Source organism: Pteropus alecto, unplaced genomic scaffold, assembly GCF_000325575.1.
Source record: "Pteropus alecto unplaced genomic scaffold, ASM32557v1 scaffold78, whole genome shotgun sequence".
NCBI lineage: Eukaryota > Metazoa > Chordata > Mammalia > Chiroptera > Pteropodidae > Pteropus > Pteropus alecto.
In genome coordinates this window covers 3,517,883-3,535,961 of record NW_006443124.1, presented here as the reverse complement: position 1 = coordinate 3,535,961, position 18,079 = coordinate 3,517,883, and the positions used below count along the sequence as shown (strand labels likewise).

General features: G+C 46.9%; 1 protein-coding gene across 3 annotated transcripts in view; it reads right to left on the bottom strand.

Moving 5' to 3' along the window:
* FGF1 (fibroblast growth factor 1) overlaps window positions 1-18,079 on the bottom strand; it is an 83,289-nt gene that overhangs the window by 58,121 nt on the left and 7,089 nt on the right. For all 3 annotated transcript variants that reach the window (XM_006922982.3, XM_006922981.3, XM_006922983.3), the window contains exon 2: window positions 8,018-8,121. The gene's annotated coding sequence lies outside the window, so the exon portion shown is untranslated. The remainder of the gene's footprint in view (window positions 1-8,017; window positions 8,122-18,079) is intronic.

Below are 18,079 nucleotides of genomic sequence, written 5' to 3'. Positions count from 1 at the left end.
CACATTCACCAGGTTGAATATCGGTTACCTATTTATAAACACGGTCCTACCCACAACATCTTGATTAAAAAGAAAGCCGTATATTCATGGGGACACTTTAAAGCTCCCTTGGCAATACAGCTCCTTCCCAGCATTTTTCATTCCCAGGCCCCAAGGGAAGAGCAGACAAATTGAACGAGGCCTTTGCAAACACATCACACTATGTGCAGGTATGTGACTGGTGGGTCCAGGGGTAAGAATTTGTCCAACGGAAAGACTCACACCAATGCCCAGAGATCAATATATGAGGGTTACAGCAGCACTGTTTGCAATAGCAAGCATTTAGAAATCACATTGTATCAATAATGGAATGATAAAATAAGTTATCCAGCCAAGCAAATACCAGGCAGCCATAAAAAAAGAGCTAGACACATATGGATGTAGATAAGTGGGGGAAAAAGGAAGCCTTACAATAATCATGTGGAATTATCCCATAAATGATTTTTAAAATTATATGTGTATCCAGAGATAGAAACCTGAAAAACGATTGTCTCTGGAGAGTGGGATGGAAGGGGTAAAAATACATTGCAGGTATTCTTCTCATTTAAAGGCAAAAAAACTACACGTTTAAAGCCCTCTGAAAAGAGGACACGAATGCTGTTCGTTCAGTCCACTCAGTCTTTCCCTTAAACCCCAAACTTGCTAAATCCCTTCCACTCGAGGAAGTCTTTCCCCCATCTCCCTATCCCCTAGGAATCTCTTGTTTCCGCCCTCCTCTCAGCTTCCTGAATGGCCCAGCATCCCAAAGGAAGTCCGTGCCTCCAGCACCTCTCAGTCATCCTTCTGTCAACCTCCTCCCACCAAAACTGCCTTTGGAAAAGCTAGTGTCCGATCTCTTCCAAAACTAGTGTTGCAAACTTGTGACCCCTGAGCCAGATGAGGCCTGAGGCTGTATGGTTTGCTGGAGCTGCATGTTACTTGTGCTTCTCAATTGAGTTTGACATTTACCAACTGAGAGATTTCACTTAGAACTCCCGCTGTCTGGCTTCTCTTGAACCACCAGAAGATCTGGCCCATTGTGCCCACCTTTCCTCATGGCTGGAGTTGAGGGGCAGCCTGGACTAGTCTCCACTATCTCTCTTGTGGATTCTCCTGCCCTACGGGCAATAGAGCTTTTAATCCCATTCTGGACCATTTTCCTCTGTCTGGTTTCAACAGCAGCTCTGGTTTCTGTGTTGTCTTCTTTCTCTTTAACTGTTCTTGCTTGGAGTCCTGTCCTGGCTTCTTTTTCTTCAGCCACCCTTTGAAATCTAGCATCCATCAGGAACCTGTCCACTGTGTTCTCAACAATGTACGTGCTCTCCTCGTCTCACTGGGTGCTCTCGTCTGCCTCAGGTTCCGCCCACCTCTCCAAAATCCCAAACTGCCTCTGCCTTTATTAATGACAGCACAGTGGTTACACAGTAACCCAAACTACAGCCTTAGTCATGTTTCCTTTCCCTCTCTACCCACGGGCATCTCCTAATGATTAGACCTCAGTATTCCTTACATTTACATTCTTTTTCTTTTCTGCCACCAAGGTCGTAGGTTAGGCCAACAAAATCTTGACCCCTATCCAAGGCAGTTGCTTTGAATTTTTCTCTCTGTAGCTTATTCCTCTTATCCCATCCATATCTCCAGCCTTGTCCTACCAAACCACAAATCTGGTCTTGCTTCACCCTTGCTCAAACGCCCTCTGTTTTTCTCCACTGCTTGCAGGCCCAAGTACGTACTTCTTAGCTTGGCATTCAAGGCTCCTTGCCATCTGCTTCCAACCTTCATTTATTCAGACAACCAACTAAGCTACCACTCTATGTCAGGCCTTGTGACAAAAGTAAGTCGTGGTCCCTACCTTTATGGAACCACATTGTACCTGGGACTTTACAGATCACACACATATGAATTAAAAGACAAGGGAAGAAAAACTCAGTATCAAGGAACCAAGACAGAGAATAAAGAGTAAAGCCAATTTTAGAATAAATGGTCAGATAAAACTCCTTGAGGAGACAACATTCAAGATGAGACCTAAGGAAAAAAAGGTGCAGAGATCTGGGGGTAGTTCATTTTAGGCAAAATCTCTCCTCACCCCAGTTTTTCTTCACTCCCTTTCCCTATCTACTCTGCACTCCACGCATGCCTAACTACCATCCAGCACTTTGTGTACTGTGGGGGTGCTTCTGCCTCAACTGTGAACTTCTCAAAGGGAGGAAGCACCTTGTTCATTTGGGTCCAGTACCTAGCACACAGTAAGCTCAATAACTGTGAGATGAAAGACTGAATGGATGGATGGATGGGCAAGCGGTGGATGGATCCGTAGATGGATAGGTGACTGGCCGGGTGGCTGGACAGGTGGATGTATAGATGGATAGTGGATGGATGGATGGGTGGATGGATGGGTCGATGGGTGGGTTGGCAGATGTGTGGGTGGATGGAAGCACGTATGCTTTGAGCTGGGCTGGGCGTGATGTCTTTTGGGGACAATTACATAACCAATAAAACTGAGGCCTCAGATTTGCTGGAGTGGCTTGCGCTCGGGGAAGAGTGGCTGAAACGAGTTCTCATTCAGGTTTCCTGTCACTTTGATTACATGTCATTTTTCTATTTAACCATCCATATTATTGTGAAATGGGCAAGTATTTTTTTTTTTTATAAATTAAAAACAATAACATTTAAAATTTTTTCTTCAATAAACAGGAATTTTTAGGCAGAACAATGCTTAAGTGCCCTACCTCTGCAGCTTAGGTCATCGGGTTCAAAATTGGTCTAACCGCTTACCCACGGTAGATCCTGGGAAATCTCACCTGTTTCTTTATCTATAAAATATGACTAATAATGCAGGGTCATTGGGAGAATTCGATGACACATGTATAGGTTTCAATAGCACCTGAAACGAAATAAGGGCTCAAATCCTGGGAGGTGCCACTGTTAGAGCAGCCATGTTTCTTTAGCTTGACCCACACAAATACCTCCACAGGCTTCTTTAAAAATAATAGTCAAAGATGATAAAGGACATGCATTTTGAGCCGTTTTTGCTGGTGGAAGGGGAGAAATTCTCTTGCCCAGATACTCCTTGACCCCTTTGCGGGCCCATGGAAGGGGCCACAGACACAGCAACACTATCAGATCTCGACCGTGTGCCTGCTGCCCTGTGTTGGGCTACGTCACTGCTGAGTCAAACGGCCCAGGTGGCAGGGCACCCGATGTCTCGCATGGCGTGACTATGCTTTCTCTTCACTTGTCTGTAATCTGGGCTTCCTCACTAGACCTTACTTGTTAGGTAGCTGAGAAAAAGCTGCAGTCTCACCCGGTACAAGGATTCAAACAGTCCTGTTAGGTGCTGCTCCGTCCCTGAGGCCCTTCTGTCTCCAGCTGCCCTCCCTGCCCCTCTCACGAATATCATCTCGCTCTAAGAGGAGCAGGGTCACTCAGGCTCTTACTGGGGCCTCTGGGGTCTGAGATCTTGGTGTGGAGCCCTTCGCCTGCCCATCTACACATCCACCCACCCACGCATCTGCCAACCCCCAGGCTTTACGGCTCAAGTTGAGGTCCCGGTCCCTCGGATCAGTCAGGGCCTAGAGTGGCTCCTTGGCTGACCAGCTCTTGCTGGCTGTAGGCCCCTCTGGGTCTCTGCCTCCCCACCCAGGTCTGCCCCTGACCCCGCTGCAGGGTCACACACAATGGCCTTCGGCTCTCTCTCAGCATCTGCATCATGCGGGAACAATAGGAGATTCTGGGTGCAAAATACACCCACTTGCCACTGGATCACACTGGTCCGCCCTCTCCACTCCCCGGGCCTCCCCGTGTTGCAGGGCCTGCCATCCTGTCATTGCGGCCCCTCCACAGTGGCAGAAGCTCCCGTCTGTCTGCCAGACGAGCCCTCACTATGTTAAAGGAGAGCTCAAGCAATTTCGCAAATCTCTCCACAAATCTTGGCAGTTGAGCCAGCTGCTCTTTCTCTTTATTCTGTGCTCCCTTTTTCTTCTCTGGCTCTGAGTGATAGGCCTCCTGACCCAGCTTCTAGGAAGGGAGGCTCCAAATGGAACATGGTTTACAGGCAACAGGGTGGGGTGGGAAGGATCAAAATACATTGCTTCATATTTGCAAAATATTCTCCCACATACAACCATTCCTCTTCCAGGCCTGTCACAGATAATGGAACCAACATCTTTCAAGGCACTTTTCTTTGCTTCATTTTTAGTCGTGTTTATTCAACAACTGTTATTGAGCACCTGTGACACGCAGGCACTATGCTGGGAGCCAAGTCAATAGTTGCCTCACAAATATAAAACGATTTGGGAGTTCCGTAAATGGTTATCCATAGAGTTACCCTATGACCCACAATTCCACTCCTAAGGCTATACCCAAGAGAAATGAAAACATATACGAAAACGTGCACTAAATTTCATAGCAGCAGTATTCATAATAGTCAAAAGGCACAAACAACTCAAATGCCCATCAATGGATAAATGGATAAACAAAATGTGGTATATCCATACACTGGAATATTACTTAGCCATAAAAAGAAATGAAGTACCGAGAGTGATGGATGCCTTTGTGGAGCTCACATCCCAAATGAACACAAAAGCCCAGCAAGGCTTGCTAGTCATTCATTCACTGATCACATATTTACTGTAGCCTCACATTATATGGAGTGAATGCATGAAGCAAACATGTCTCTTCCTCAGGAGTAACTTAGAGCAAAGGAAACAAGTACTGAGCAAGTTTATCACTTTGATCAAACACTGAAAAGAAACTGACATTCAGTAAAGGTTTACATATACTGAAAGTGAGAATTTTGTTAAAGTTCCCCTCAGTATGGCTTTCTGGGAAGTTAGACTGAGTCGAGACAGTCACGCAAAGAAAAATAAGAGATTCCGAAGGCTAGAGGACAAGTGAGAAGACGGGTAATCAGGAAAAAAAATGAGTATATTCCAGCAGAATGATTTTGCCAGTTAGGAGGCGTTTCCAAGTTGCGATTTTAATTTCTCGTTGAAGCGGGAAGTAATATCAGGAAAGAGGAAAGCGCCAAACACCATCCATCTCCAGTATCAGGAAATCTTTGAGAATAGATGTGAAGGGAAGGAGTGACTCAGTGGCTGAGAGGGGAGGGAACGAGGGTGTTTCGAAGAGATGAGGAAGATTTTATTAAAGCATGGCTTCCTTCTTCACTATGGAAAATTCTGGGAAGGATAGCCAAGAGGTCACGACGGAGGGCAAGGAGATATACAATGATGATGTAACTGGGAAACCAAGAGGACTGCTTGTCGATACACAGCCCACGGCGGAGATCTCGGGGTCAAAAAGTAAAGCCAGAAAACTTGTCCAGCTGACTTTTTCCACACATACAACCTCTTGTTCCACCTCGTTTATTCATTTTAACACACAAGGATTCTAGGAAAACTTTAACGAGAAGGCTAAGTGATTAAGGCACGAAAAGGCTCTCGAACAAGGCAGAGTGAGGCCAAAGAGTTAAGACACTTGGAAAGCTGGGAGGAGGCAAGGAAGATGTGGGAAGAGTATAAAGTTAAGTGTCAAGGGTGATACAAAATCTGGCATCTCCGGAGTTTAGGGGAGTTTGAGACTCAGAGTGACCCCAGGCACAGAAGAATCTGTGATGAGCAAGGCAAGGTTTTCTTTTCTCTTGAAGTCAGGTGCTTCCGTTGTGTTTGGGTTTGCCCCGCTGGCTGCCTACCAAAAGGGACAAATGACAAAGATGTCCCATCTCCTTCAAAGGCGATGTGGTTACGGACAGGGATTTGGGCACAGGAAGTTGCCAAAGACAGGTCCAGGCTCTGCTGCTCCCTGGCTCTGTGTCACTGACCACGGGCACAGGCTCTGCTGCCCTAAGCTGTGCCCTCCTCCTTGAGGGTGGGAGCGATGAGAAAAGGGCTATTGTCGGGCCGAAACGAGATAGCGGAGGCAGAGCTCCTAGCACAGTGTGGCACTTAAAATATATCACCAAGCCTCAGAGGCAGTTTTCTTTCAGTATTTTAACATCTCTACAACCAGGATATGCAGAATTTTTTCTTAATGGTGCATATAATGATGGCACATCTTGCAATTTATGGTGTCTTAGATTTGATAAAATTTGGAAGTAGACGTCCAGCAAGCGGCAGTTAGGGCGCTGTGTGGCTGTGCTTCCTGAGCTGGGTCTATGGTCGTGTCCACGTCCAGGATCTCCCTCCTTCTCTCTAGGCTGGTCGAGCCTTTTCCCTGGTGGGGCAGGAGCCCAGGCCCCAGAGTAGCCTCGCTGAGGGCAAGTCTTGGCTCAGTTCCTCCTTGCCGTGGACCCTGCCTCTCTGACCCTCAGTTTCCCCTCTCTACGAGGAGGCTAACAATACTGCCTACTCTTGTAGGGTCATTGTGAGGATTAAATGAGATAAATTTGTGTAAAGTGCTTTCTTAGCACAATGCTGCATTGTATAAGCGTTAAATAATGATGACGGTGCAAATAATAAGTAAAAGTACCTTTTATAACAAGATTACATTTTCTAAAATGTGGTGCTATTATTATTATTATTCTTGAGATACCTCAGGAGCCCCACCATAAAATATCCATCTGGGATTCTCAGTGGGAAGAGACCTCAGAACCCAAACAGCCCTCATACTGTGCGATGGTGTCCGAGGGCTGCAGCCTCCCACTGCCTCACCCGGAACCCCTCCTCCTTTCCCCTCCCTCCCCTCCCTCCCCACCCCTGTCCCTCCATCCTCCTTTCTGAGCCAGCTTTCCGTCTGCCCATCTCAGGACTCTAGACACATTACTTCAGGAACTATTTACCTTGGAAGGAGGGCTACCTCGCTCCCCCTGGAAAAAGCCACCACCAATCCTGGCTGGGGTTTTCACAGCAGTTAATGCCCCAAGACCTCCTCCAACAAGGCTCTTCTCTGTCCCTTCATCGTCCTATTCCTCTTGCACCCTTACTGTTTCACCCAGCTCTCTGCCCCATCCTTGCTGAACACGCAGTGAGGGACCTAAATGCAAATGGCCTGTTTTTCTCACAGTCTCTTACCTCTATCTAGTAAGCCTGTATATCAAAATCAATCAAGCTTTATATGTATAACATTAATGACTCAAACACCCATGGCCTCACCATATCATCAGATCCCCCTTGGTCTTTCCCACCCAAAGCTCTCCATGGTCCTGAGAGCATTGCCCAGCCTTCCCCTGCAAGCACGGCAGACAAGCTTTTCTTCTGGGGAGGCTGCAGAGGCTCACGGGTAGATAGGCTTTGCCAATCCCTTTCTTGAGCCCTAATTGTTCTCATTATTTCATGAGCACTAAAGAGAGAGCTCATGACTCTTCTCCAGGTTGGCTCTCCAGCAAACTTTTCTCTTTTGAGGTGAGATCCCCTCTTGCAATCTGCCTTGTTCTGCCTTTTATAACTATCCTGCTTTGCCACATCAAACCCAGGTCAGGAAAACCCAGACTTTTGTCTGTAACTTTGCCGATGGAATTCTGTTGAAACATGAGCCACTCCAATATGGCATCTGATAAAAATCTCAGACTTCTTCAGTGAAACAGCCACTGGCTTACCCTCAAGGTCTGGTTATCGCAGGGTTAGATATGGAGCAGCGTCTGGGCCGTGCCCCTAGGGGAAGCTGTGGCATTAGGACTTGTCACTGAGTTTGTAACACAGCAGAATGACTCTCATTGCATAAGGAGCAAGTCAAAAAAAGTTGTTTCTGCTCACTTAAAAATCTTAAGGACATGGTGTGATGTGCTGGATAAGATGGGTGTAAGCTTTCACAAAAAGCAGCAACAGTATGGCATCGTTTAATAAGAGGGTAGAAAGCATGGCGTGTTAGACAAGATCCTTCACATTTACTTAATTATCAGTCTGTCCATCTGTCTGAATATCCTTTGACACGTTTAGAGAATAACATGTGGCATTTAAGCCAGGATATGGAGGACAAAGTGGCATATAAAGACGTCTACATGATAGCAAAATGAGCCAAACTCCAGCCAAGAGAAGAAGTAAAGGAAAGAAAGGCCACCCACCTTGTAGTCTCTTCCGGGCCCACGGGGAGAGGCGACAGGAGGGCAGGAGCAGGTGTTCTCCCACTACCAGCGTCCTATGGTTCCGAGGTTTTCTTTTGGGGGCTCTGAAAAGCCAAAGATGCTATTAGGCTTTGGAATGTAGGGCACCTCTCCTCCAGGTTCTCTGGGGCTATCTCCTGCCTCATCCATGCCCAGAAATGAATGGAGGCAGCGCCCTAGCCAGCCTGGTGGTGGCTACCTGGGTACAACCCTCTGGGAAACCAGCTCCTTTTCTGTGTCAGCCTTCCCATCCCAGCTCTCCCCTCCGGCTCCTCTCCTACCTGCCACAGAGGTCCTGCCTGCCCACTCACCCGCACTCACAAAGGCAGGTCTGTCTGGAGCTGAGGAGGGCAGGCCCACGGGGAGGGCCCGGGCTCCACACCACTCCCCTTCCTTAAGGAAGCGAACAGGTCCAGTCCAGTGAGGCGGAGGAGGATGTTCCCCTCCTTAAATATCTCCTCGCAGGCTCGGGCAGAGAGGCGGCAGCTCTGTGTGAAAGGAAGGTTTTCTGTTTGGACGCCTGGTCCAATAGGGCTGTGCAAATGGGGCCTGTTACTGCCCAGATTAAATCAGATTAAATCAATCTGGATTTAACAAGCCTCTGTCTAACCTTTTGCCACTGACTCAGTCTAAAATGTTTAGCTTCCCTTTGAAAACCGCTTCCATTTATTAGTATGTATAAGAGATGTGGCCACTAAACTTTCTGCATTTTCCATTTCGCAGCAATTGAGATGACGGTATGACCTTGAGGAGACTGCTCTGGGCTTCACTGTCCCTATTCACTTAATTAAGTCACCCCGGTATGGATGTGAGGGCGATCTGGCTGCGACATCATAAACCACCTCTGTCAAGACCCTTAAATACAAGAGACCTGACAAGACATAAGAAAGGAATAAAGAGGGAATCGTCATCAAAGGCATGGGCTCTGAAGTCAGTCTTCCTGGACTTAGGTCCAGAAAGTCAGTTTGCCTCTCTAAGCTTCAACGCCTTCACCTATAAAGCGAGGCCAGTGGCAGTGCCCACCCCACGTGTTCATCATAAGGATGCAATGGGGACCGTGAGTGAAGAGCTTAGCATGGTGCCTGGCACATGTAAAGCATCTGGTGGTTTTAGCCATTATTTTTACTGTTATGCTTATTCAGGAAGAATAAGACAAGCTCCCAGTCCTTGACGAGGATGAGAAGGAAACTGTAAATAAGATACATTGTGATAAGTGCTGTGACGGAGGTGACAAAGGCTGGGGACAAAGGGGTCCAGGAGGATTCGGTGGAAATTGTGGCAGCTCAACCACAAGGACAAACAGTCTTTACACAAGCACACATGGAATAAAGAGATAGTGAGAACCAAGACCTGGGCACGGGCAGGTGGAGGTGGTCTTCTTCCAGCATGCCTGACTGGTGGGCGGGGGTGGGAGGAGGTACAGGGTCAATGCATGCTGGTTTGAAGATGGATCACAGAGGACCTAGAATGATGCCATTCCGAAGAGTTTAGACTTTTATCTGCAAGCAGTGGGGAGCCAGTGGCGACTTTTGAGAAAGGAATTTGGAAGATGCTTCTGGTAAATCTTTTTTGGGGTGGGGGTTGGGGCAGAAGCAGAGCAGAGGCCGAGGGGCATGGTGCTCTGCATTTCCATCTCTGAAAAAATCATCAGTCTTCAAGTCTTCGATTAACATTTGTTTTCTTCACTAGACTGCGAGCTAGTCTGGGGCCGGGGCCATCTGCTTTCTCCACACTGTCGTGCCCCTGCACAGTCCCTCGTGTTCAGTAAGTAGTTGTTAGATTGAAATAGACAAGAAATCCTCAACTAGCGCCATGAGAGTAGAGGGGAGAGGATGGATCTTAAATCACTTGGGGAAGAGAATAAAAAGGATTTGCCAAATGACGAGCTCGGCAAAGGGATAATCAGAAATAACTTGGGGTGTGGGTGGTGAAGACAGAAGAATCGATGGAGCGGCTGTTTACTGAGAGAATGGACACAGCCAGGGGAGGCCCATTCAGCAGAACAAACGCTGAGCTCACAGTGGAGTGTGCTGCGTCTGAGCTGAGGGTCACCCACCCGTATGGACCTGACTTGTGCAGGCAGTGGAAACGGGTTCTGGAGAGAAGCCGGGGTTGGAGGCCGATGTGGGAGAGGGGGGATCTTTAAGGGAGAGATCTGAAGAGAGAGGCAGAGAGCAGCAGCCACCCTGGGGGACACCCCCAGTTCCAGAGATCCCCAGTGCAGCTAGTTATCTCAGAGGAGAACCCCCAGAAGACTGGAGCCCCAAAGGTGCAGGGTCAAAGCATTCAAGGGGGATCCGCGCATGCCAGCCCTTCCATTACCAGAAACCTTCCATTGCTTCCCACTCACCAGAGGTTAAGGCCTAACGTCCTTGGCAAATCATTTCAGTGACCCTAAATCTGGTCTGAAAAGCCTCACCTCCCACTCTCACTTTTCCCATCTCAGCCACCTGGGGCGCTCCCCTCTCTGTTACACACCAAGGACTCCAGGCCCTCACGAGCCTGTTTATTCTGTTTCCTCAGCCTGCAAGGTACCTTCCCTTCCAATTTCTACTAATCAAAACTCCTCTTAATCTTCAAGGCCTGCACAAAAGTCTACCTGCCCTGCAAAGCCTTCCCTGATCTCTCCAGTAAGAAGGTCCTTCCTTCCTTTAGGGACCCACAGTACAGTGCTCTACCTACCAATTATTTCATTCCTTGTAAGATTCCTTTGAGTAATTGTCTTGTCTCTCCCCTCCACTAGCTTACAACAACATGAGAGCAGAGAACACAATTTATCATCGAATCTCCCGTTGCATGATCTCTTACACGTAGAAGGTGCTCAACCAACACCAGCAAATTAGATGAAGAAAAAAACACCTGAGAGCAGTAGATGCTCTTGGTTCTGTCACTTCCAGTGATTTATTTGGAAATTATGGGGTGCCTTATGGTTGTTTGACTTTTGACGTTTGCCCCACAATTAATATCTTGGCCCTGTGTTGTGTTGCCTTATGATCAGATGTGTACCTATGATTTCTAGAGCCATTTGGACACTATTACACATACATTAAGATTTCTTTCCCGAACATTTCTCATAGTTAGACAAAAATGGAAAAACTTGGCTTGTTCATCAGAAGTATTTTATCACATGTGCTCCCCAAAGCAGAGGTTTAGAGAAATCCCTACACAATTCCTCCAAGATCATAAACATATTTTAAGAGCCATGAATTAGGAGGAAAAAGTTTCCCAGCACTCAATTTACAAACTCAAAAAGCATCTGTTCATTTAATCATCTTGCATCTTCTTCTGACTCTCTGAACAGGCTCTGACGGTATTTAGATTAAATGAGTTTAATGAATTATTTCTCAACAGTTTGCTGCTTGTGAGGAAACGTATATTCAAGAAAGGTAGTCAGCATGATTTGATGAGCACCTACTGTGTACCCACGGCGAGTCTGTGTTAACAAATGGCGTAGGATACAAGAGTCAGACGAGTTCCTTCCATGGACTATGTTTTAGTGGTAAGATATTTACTATTTTGTTATGTAAAACTGAGAGCAATTTAGGATTGATGTAGACAGCGCTGCTTTTTTTGCCTGCTTCGTTTTTATTTTAGGATAGACAGTTACGAAACACAGCTGTCTAAATGGAAAGAGAGGCTACATTTCTTATGCAGCTGTGAACAACAGGGTTTAAATATAGTATCTCTACTCCAGCAAACCTGGTTCTTGGCAAGAAAGGAAAAAAGACTTGATTGCTTTTTCACACTTTAGGCTTGATAAACATGCACAAAAGGTAAAAGGGTAATATAGCCAGAGAGTATGCTAAGTGATTTTTAAATTCATTTTTCTTGGATCCTGGAGTGTAGGTGGGGAGGGAGTTTTCCAAAGCATTGAACTTGTGTAGAAACTCCTCCTTCATCTTCCTAATAATAGTAATCACCATTTTCTGAGCATCTAATTCATGCCAAGCAGAGGCTCACAGGGCTTTACCGTTTTACTTTGTTACATCCTCTGAGGCATGTGCCATTTACACTTAGGGAAACTGAGGCTCATAAAATGAATTCGCCTGGGGTCACGCAGCTGCTTAGGGGTAAGACTGGAATTTAAACTCAATTATCTAATTTCAGACCCACATTTAAGCCACAATCGGGATTTTTCTTAACTTACCTCCATTGTGGCAGAATTGCACCAAAAGTGTTCTTGAGAGGTGAGCAATGACCAAAACATGGGAAAATGGGAAGTGTTCTAAATGACATCTCTTCAGCTTTAAGTGATTCTGAAGACAGACACAAGAAACGTGCTAGCTGGCCTGCCCCGAAGAGCCCTCACAGTAAGCGTCTTTCTTGCTTTTATGTTTCAGTACACTGTAGAATGAATGCTCTTTCCTCTTTGATGGTAATACAGCTACGTATAAATTTTTTTTTTTGTAGAAGGATGTTCAATTTAGCATTATTAATAATAGTGATCACAAACTGAATAACCAATACGGGAGGACTTATTAAATAAATAATAGACAGGTGTACTGCCCCATTAAAATTTCTATTATAGAAGAATTTTTAGAAAAATAGAGACTGCCCATGATATATTGCCAAGTGAAAATGTAAGTTATAAGTCTACAAATACAGTTTTTTGTTTTACATATACATTCATGCATAGATCGATGAACAGACAGACATAAATGCAGGAAAAAAACTGGAAAGGCATCAATAAATATGATCACTATTTTAACAGTGGTTATCTCTGGATGATGGCTAAATTTTTATTTTCTTAAAAGTTCTTAGATTTTATTTTATTTTTACTTACATTTTCTATAATGAAATATGTTAATTATATAAAAATAATTTTTAAATAATCTGTACTCATTAAATCAATAATTTCATTAAACAAATAGTTTTTCAATATCTACTATGTACCAGGCATTGTGTATTCAAAACATTAAAAACATAAAACTTAAAAAAAAAAACAAACCCTCAAAAACAAAGGTACTTATATCCCTGCTCTGCTAACATTTTAGATGGTCTCCTTCAGGTCTTTTTCTATGCAGTTTTAAAAACACCGTGGTGACCAAAACAGCAGCGGTCAAGCCCTGGTACGTGGGCATTCCACCAGCAGAGGCCCGCCGGCCTCCAGGTCCTGACTCTGCCACTTCTACCACTGGCCATCACTTCACTGTCCTCTCAGCCTCAGCTCTATTCTCAGTAAAAAGGATTAGGAGCTACCTACCTCATCAGCCTTGTGGAGGATTAAATGAGTTACTGCAAGTAAAGTGCCTTGAAGTATGCAACAAATCGTAGCTATTACTATTATTACTCTATGCAGAATGGCTGCATTGCTGTTCTGTTTCGTTTTCCATCTCCTTCCTCCCGGAGAGCAAAGACCACTCTTCAGGGCATTCAGGCACATCAAGTCATCTTTGAGATCTGAATGTAGGTGAGAGATCCCTCCTTCAAAGCCATTTGGCCTCATATCCCAGCCAAAGCGGTAAAGGACAGAGCGAGCGGCCGTGGTTTAAAGAGAGTATTTATACGCCTTTCAGAAAATCTTGGGAGCCAGTGTTGGACAAAGATCTTACTTAATTGTTTGGAAACCTAGTAAACATGGCTAGTTGTAGCAGTAGGATATCTAAACTCTGTTGCTTATACTGACCGACTCTATGACTTTGGGCCTTGGTGTTCTATGCCATCTCATGAGTGTGGGATAGTGTCCTGTAGCTCTTTGGAAGGAGACGTCCAGTAGCAGGCTAACTCCTGGGAGAGCCAGGTGTTTCTAGTTGTGGCACTGCCTCCGTCTAGCCTCTGCCACCACATCTCCTTTTAAAGCCTGCTAATTCCTGTCCCCGCCTTCGTCCTGCCCCTCTTAGAGTCAATTCTCCACTCGGGACTAAATGAGGGCCTTAAAATGTCAATCATTGCATGTCACCTCCTGATTCTAATCCCCCAATGGCTTTCTACCGCACTCAGAATAAAGCCCAAACTTCTTGCGTGACTCTGGGGCTGTGCACAATCTGTTCTTCGCACACCTCTCCAGCCTCATCTTGGCACTTTCCCCCCTTGTCCGTGCTGCACGAGGTATCCTGGCCTTCCGCTGGATTCTAGAACATATGAGCTCTTGCCTGCCTCGGGGCCTTGTCACGTGATCGTCCCCCCATGAAGAACAGTCTTTACCCCTCCTCTTTGTGTGCATCGTTCCCCTCATCCTTCTGGTCTTCGCTTCCATGTCACCTTGGAGAGGCTTTCCCTCTTTACCAAATTTGTAACAGCCCGTCTTGTTCCAGTGCCTTGTTTCCATCACAGACTACATCTCATCACTGTTTCTGCTATTTTATTGATTCGTTGGCTTACTTCGTGTGTGTGCGTATGTGTTTGTGCATGTGCGCTCTCTCTGTCCCCACTCCCCTGCCCCATTAAAATGTACGTGACCGTATCTGTTCTGTCGTTGTCGTAACCTCCAGGCAGGGCTCCTCATGGAGAAGGTGCCCAATAAATGTGAAAGGAAGAGAGGGAGGGAGGAAGGACGTCTCTGAAAAGGGGGAGGCTTTTCCAGGCTGCCCGGTTTCCCATGAGTGTGGGCAGTGTGTCCTGCTCAGCCCTAGCATTACTGCGCAAGTTTAAAAATAAAACCCCGGGGTGGAGTGAGAAGCCTTTAAAGAGGATGGGGGAGAGATAATGAGAAACATGAGCGGCCAACGCAGGCCCAGCAGGATGTGGGACTGGTCAGGAAGGGAAAGGGACCCGACTCCGGGAAAATACCGACTTTGGGGCTGCAATAGTCTGACCCAGACTATTAATTAGTCACCAGAGCTCCTTCTCTTGATCTGCGGCATATGAGAAAACTTTAAAGTAACCAATCAGGATATGCTTCCATCCTACAGCAAGATGTGTTCAGAGATTTTTTTTTTTAAGAGGTGCTGTTCTTTACAATTCTTAAAACAGGGGCCTCCTGCCCACATCTGCCTGCCATGCCGTCAGAAGGAGAGGGAAAGGCTGGGAGGTAGCACAGAGGCGGTAAAGCCTGCGTTGGCTCAGCCTGCCCTTGACCTTCCCCAAGGCCCATCCCAGCGTGGGATCCAAACCTCCCACCACAGTAGGGCCCCAGCCAGACATCCCAAGGTGTAGACGCCCTCCGAAGGCTTGGCTCAGTCCTGGGGCAGTGCAAGGCGGGGAGAGCCGGGTCAGCGGGTCACGAGAAACAGCTTGGACATTGCCTTGGAATCGCTCCCCCACCCCCAACTTGCTCTCTCTGCATTTGGATCCACCCAGAACCAGCTGTGTATTAAACCCTCAGACCTCAGTGGGAGGCGTAGAGGCATCTGTGGAGGGTCAGAGTGGGTCAGGAAGGGGTCTCTACCTCCTTGATGGGAGACAATCAATCTTCAGGCCTTAGTGAGAAGTCCGATGACCCAGAAGAGCAGCAGGCTGGCAATCCATGTTCCGGACCTGACCCCAGTGGTGCAAGGAGGGGCGGAGCTGAGTGTGGGGCTGCCAGCGTCCCCTCTTTGAGACTGTGACCTGGACCCCTTCCCAAGCAGCTTTCTGTGCTGCTCCAGGAGCCAAGGGATGTGCTCATGGTCACCTGGTGCTGGGGAATGCTCACAAACCTCTTAGACAGTGGTCGCCACCGGTCTCTCCCATAACCACAGCTATGTGATGGTCAGAGGGGCCATGAAAAAGGAAAGGAAATCAGCAAGTATCTCCAGGGACAGCCAGAGCTGTTCACACCACCCTTCACGAACCTCCACAACCGCCCTCCAGAAAAGAGCTCTTGTAGAGAAGGAAACCAGAGCATGAGAGGACCAGTTCCTTACCCAAGGTCGCTCAGGGAGACAGGGGCGGAGCATGGGTGGCCTAAATGCAAAAATGGCCATGCAATTTACAACCTACAGCAGGCCGTCCCTTTCATCCCCACAGTCAATTTTTAAATGATTTAAACTCAAAACCCAAGGCCGGGGCCATGGGACTGACTTTTTGAGACATCCTTGCTCTGAGGAACTGCATGTTCCTGCATGGGCAGGAATCCCAAAACCTTTTTGTGAATTGAGCCAAAGGAGCCTGCTGATGTCTACTCATCTTTAATCATCCCTTGGATACACCTGCAGTTTAAAACTGCTGCACAAGCAGCCTGTGCGGGCTCCAGGCTTAGACTTTTTAAAGGGGCTTTTGCTCTGGTGGCTAGTTCTAGGTTCCTGACGTGAGGATGTTAAGTGCTGAAAAAGCACAGGCTGATCATTGTCACTTGGAACAAAAACTACTGACTGGAACAGCAGGGAGCAGATGACCTTCATGTCACAAAGCTGTTTTTTTTTTTTTTTTTTAGTTCAAATACATTGTTATGGAGGCTTCCAAAAAGCCTTAGCCAGACTGCAAAGCTTGTCAGTAATGATAAAATGAATATTTTAATGAGTGAATACCATGTACTATGTGTTGTGTACTACAACATTTTGGGTGCTTCACCCATATAAACTCACACATTCCTGTCATACCCTAGGATACAGGTGCCATAGCATCTCTATTTTACAGAAATGGAGAGATTACGGAACTTGACTAGGGCTGTGCAGCTACTGAATGCCAGAGCCAGAATTTAAACCCAAATAGTGTTAGTCCAGAGTCCACGCTCTCAACCATTATACTGTCCTACCGTTACACAGCACAGGCTGTCACTCTGAAATCATGAAGGGGTAATGAGAAAGATGGGCCAGAATTGGAAATGTCAGAAGAATTCTTGGTCATCCACGTCAGCTGTCTTTCTAGGGAATTTACGATTCTGCTTCCTGAGCCCTTAGCAGAGACATCCAGGACCAACCTGGGAGCACAGCGACAAGTTCTGTATGACCAGCCGAGTGGAGATTTTAACTGTGGGTAGCAAATATTCCGAAGCCCTTATCCCTTCAAACATCTCCATTGTCACCTCAAACATGAAAATCAAATCGACAGAGGCTTTAAGGAGGAACGTTTCGCTCCTCTAACTTATGCACTGCCCTGTCGCTAAAAGCTGAGAAGTGCGGCTGATCCAGCCTGTGACTCTGAACCAGAGGGACACTCTTCTCCGGGCTGGGGCTTGCCGTGTGGACTCCAGGGAGCGACTCTGGAGAACGCATTTTCAGCTTTCCCTAAGTTGCCATTTCTAAATTCTGATGAAGATTCTAAGAAAAGACAAGAAGAGCCTCATTTTCTAGAAGCTCTTTATGTCCCCACAGGTATTGGCGCACCACTCTGCACACATCGATTAATCAGTGCCAGCTGCCACTGCCGTATTCCCATCGGATTGCTGGCGGGGGGAGGGCCCCAGCGCTTCCATCTGCCTCCGTGGGTGTGATGGCTGGAACACGATGGGCCAGCGTTTCCCTTCTGGGTGCCGAACGCCGCCAGTTTGCTTCTGATGCCCACCAGCCACACTGTGGTGGAGAGAGGTGGCTTTCAGGAAGGCGAGAAAGCAGCCAGGTGGTCTCTTGGGAAACAAGTTATTCATCTGTCAGAGCTTTTCCAGGCTTCCAGAGTGGATTCTCTGAAGAAATGAGACTAAGCAAACTAAGCCAAAGCTGCTGACAGGTAGCACGGGGTCCTGGGGACTGTGAGGAGCCTGCTTCCCCACCCCAGCGCCCCCAGTCGGCGGCAGAGGCCCTCAAGGCAGACTCGTCAGCTTTGCTTTGGGATGCCTCGCACCCCTTTTCAAAGCCGTGAGGAGCAGCGGAGGGTGGAAAGTGCCAATGCTGTCCTTAGTCTTGGCTTCCTCACTCCAAGACTGAATGATTCACTTATTCATTAATTGGACCAATATTTATTGACCGCTTACTATGCGGCTAGGCTCTGTCTTAGGTACCAGGAATCCAGTGAGGAACAATACAGACGAGGTCCTGCCCTCATGAGGCTCATGGTGTAGTGGAGAAAATGAGCAATAGCAAGTTTTTAAAAAATCGACAAGTACAGATTGGGGTGAGTGCCAAGGAAACAGGTCAAATAGGGAATAACCAGACAGAGAAGCCTCACTGAGGAATCGATGAGGAGACGTGAGGCCTAAAGCATGAAAAGAACCGGGGAAAGCATTCC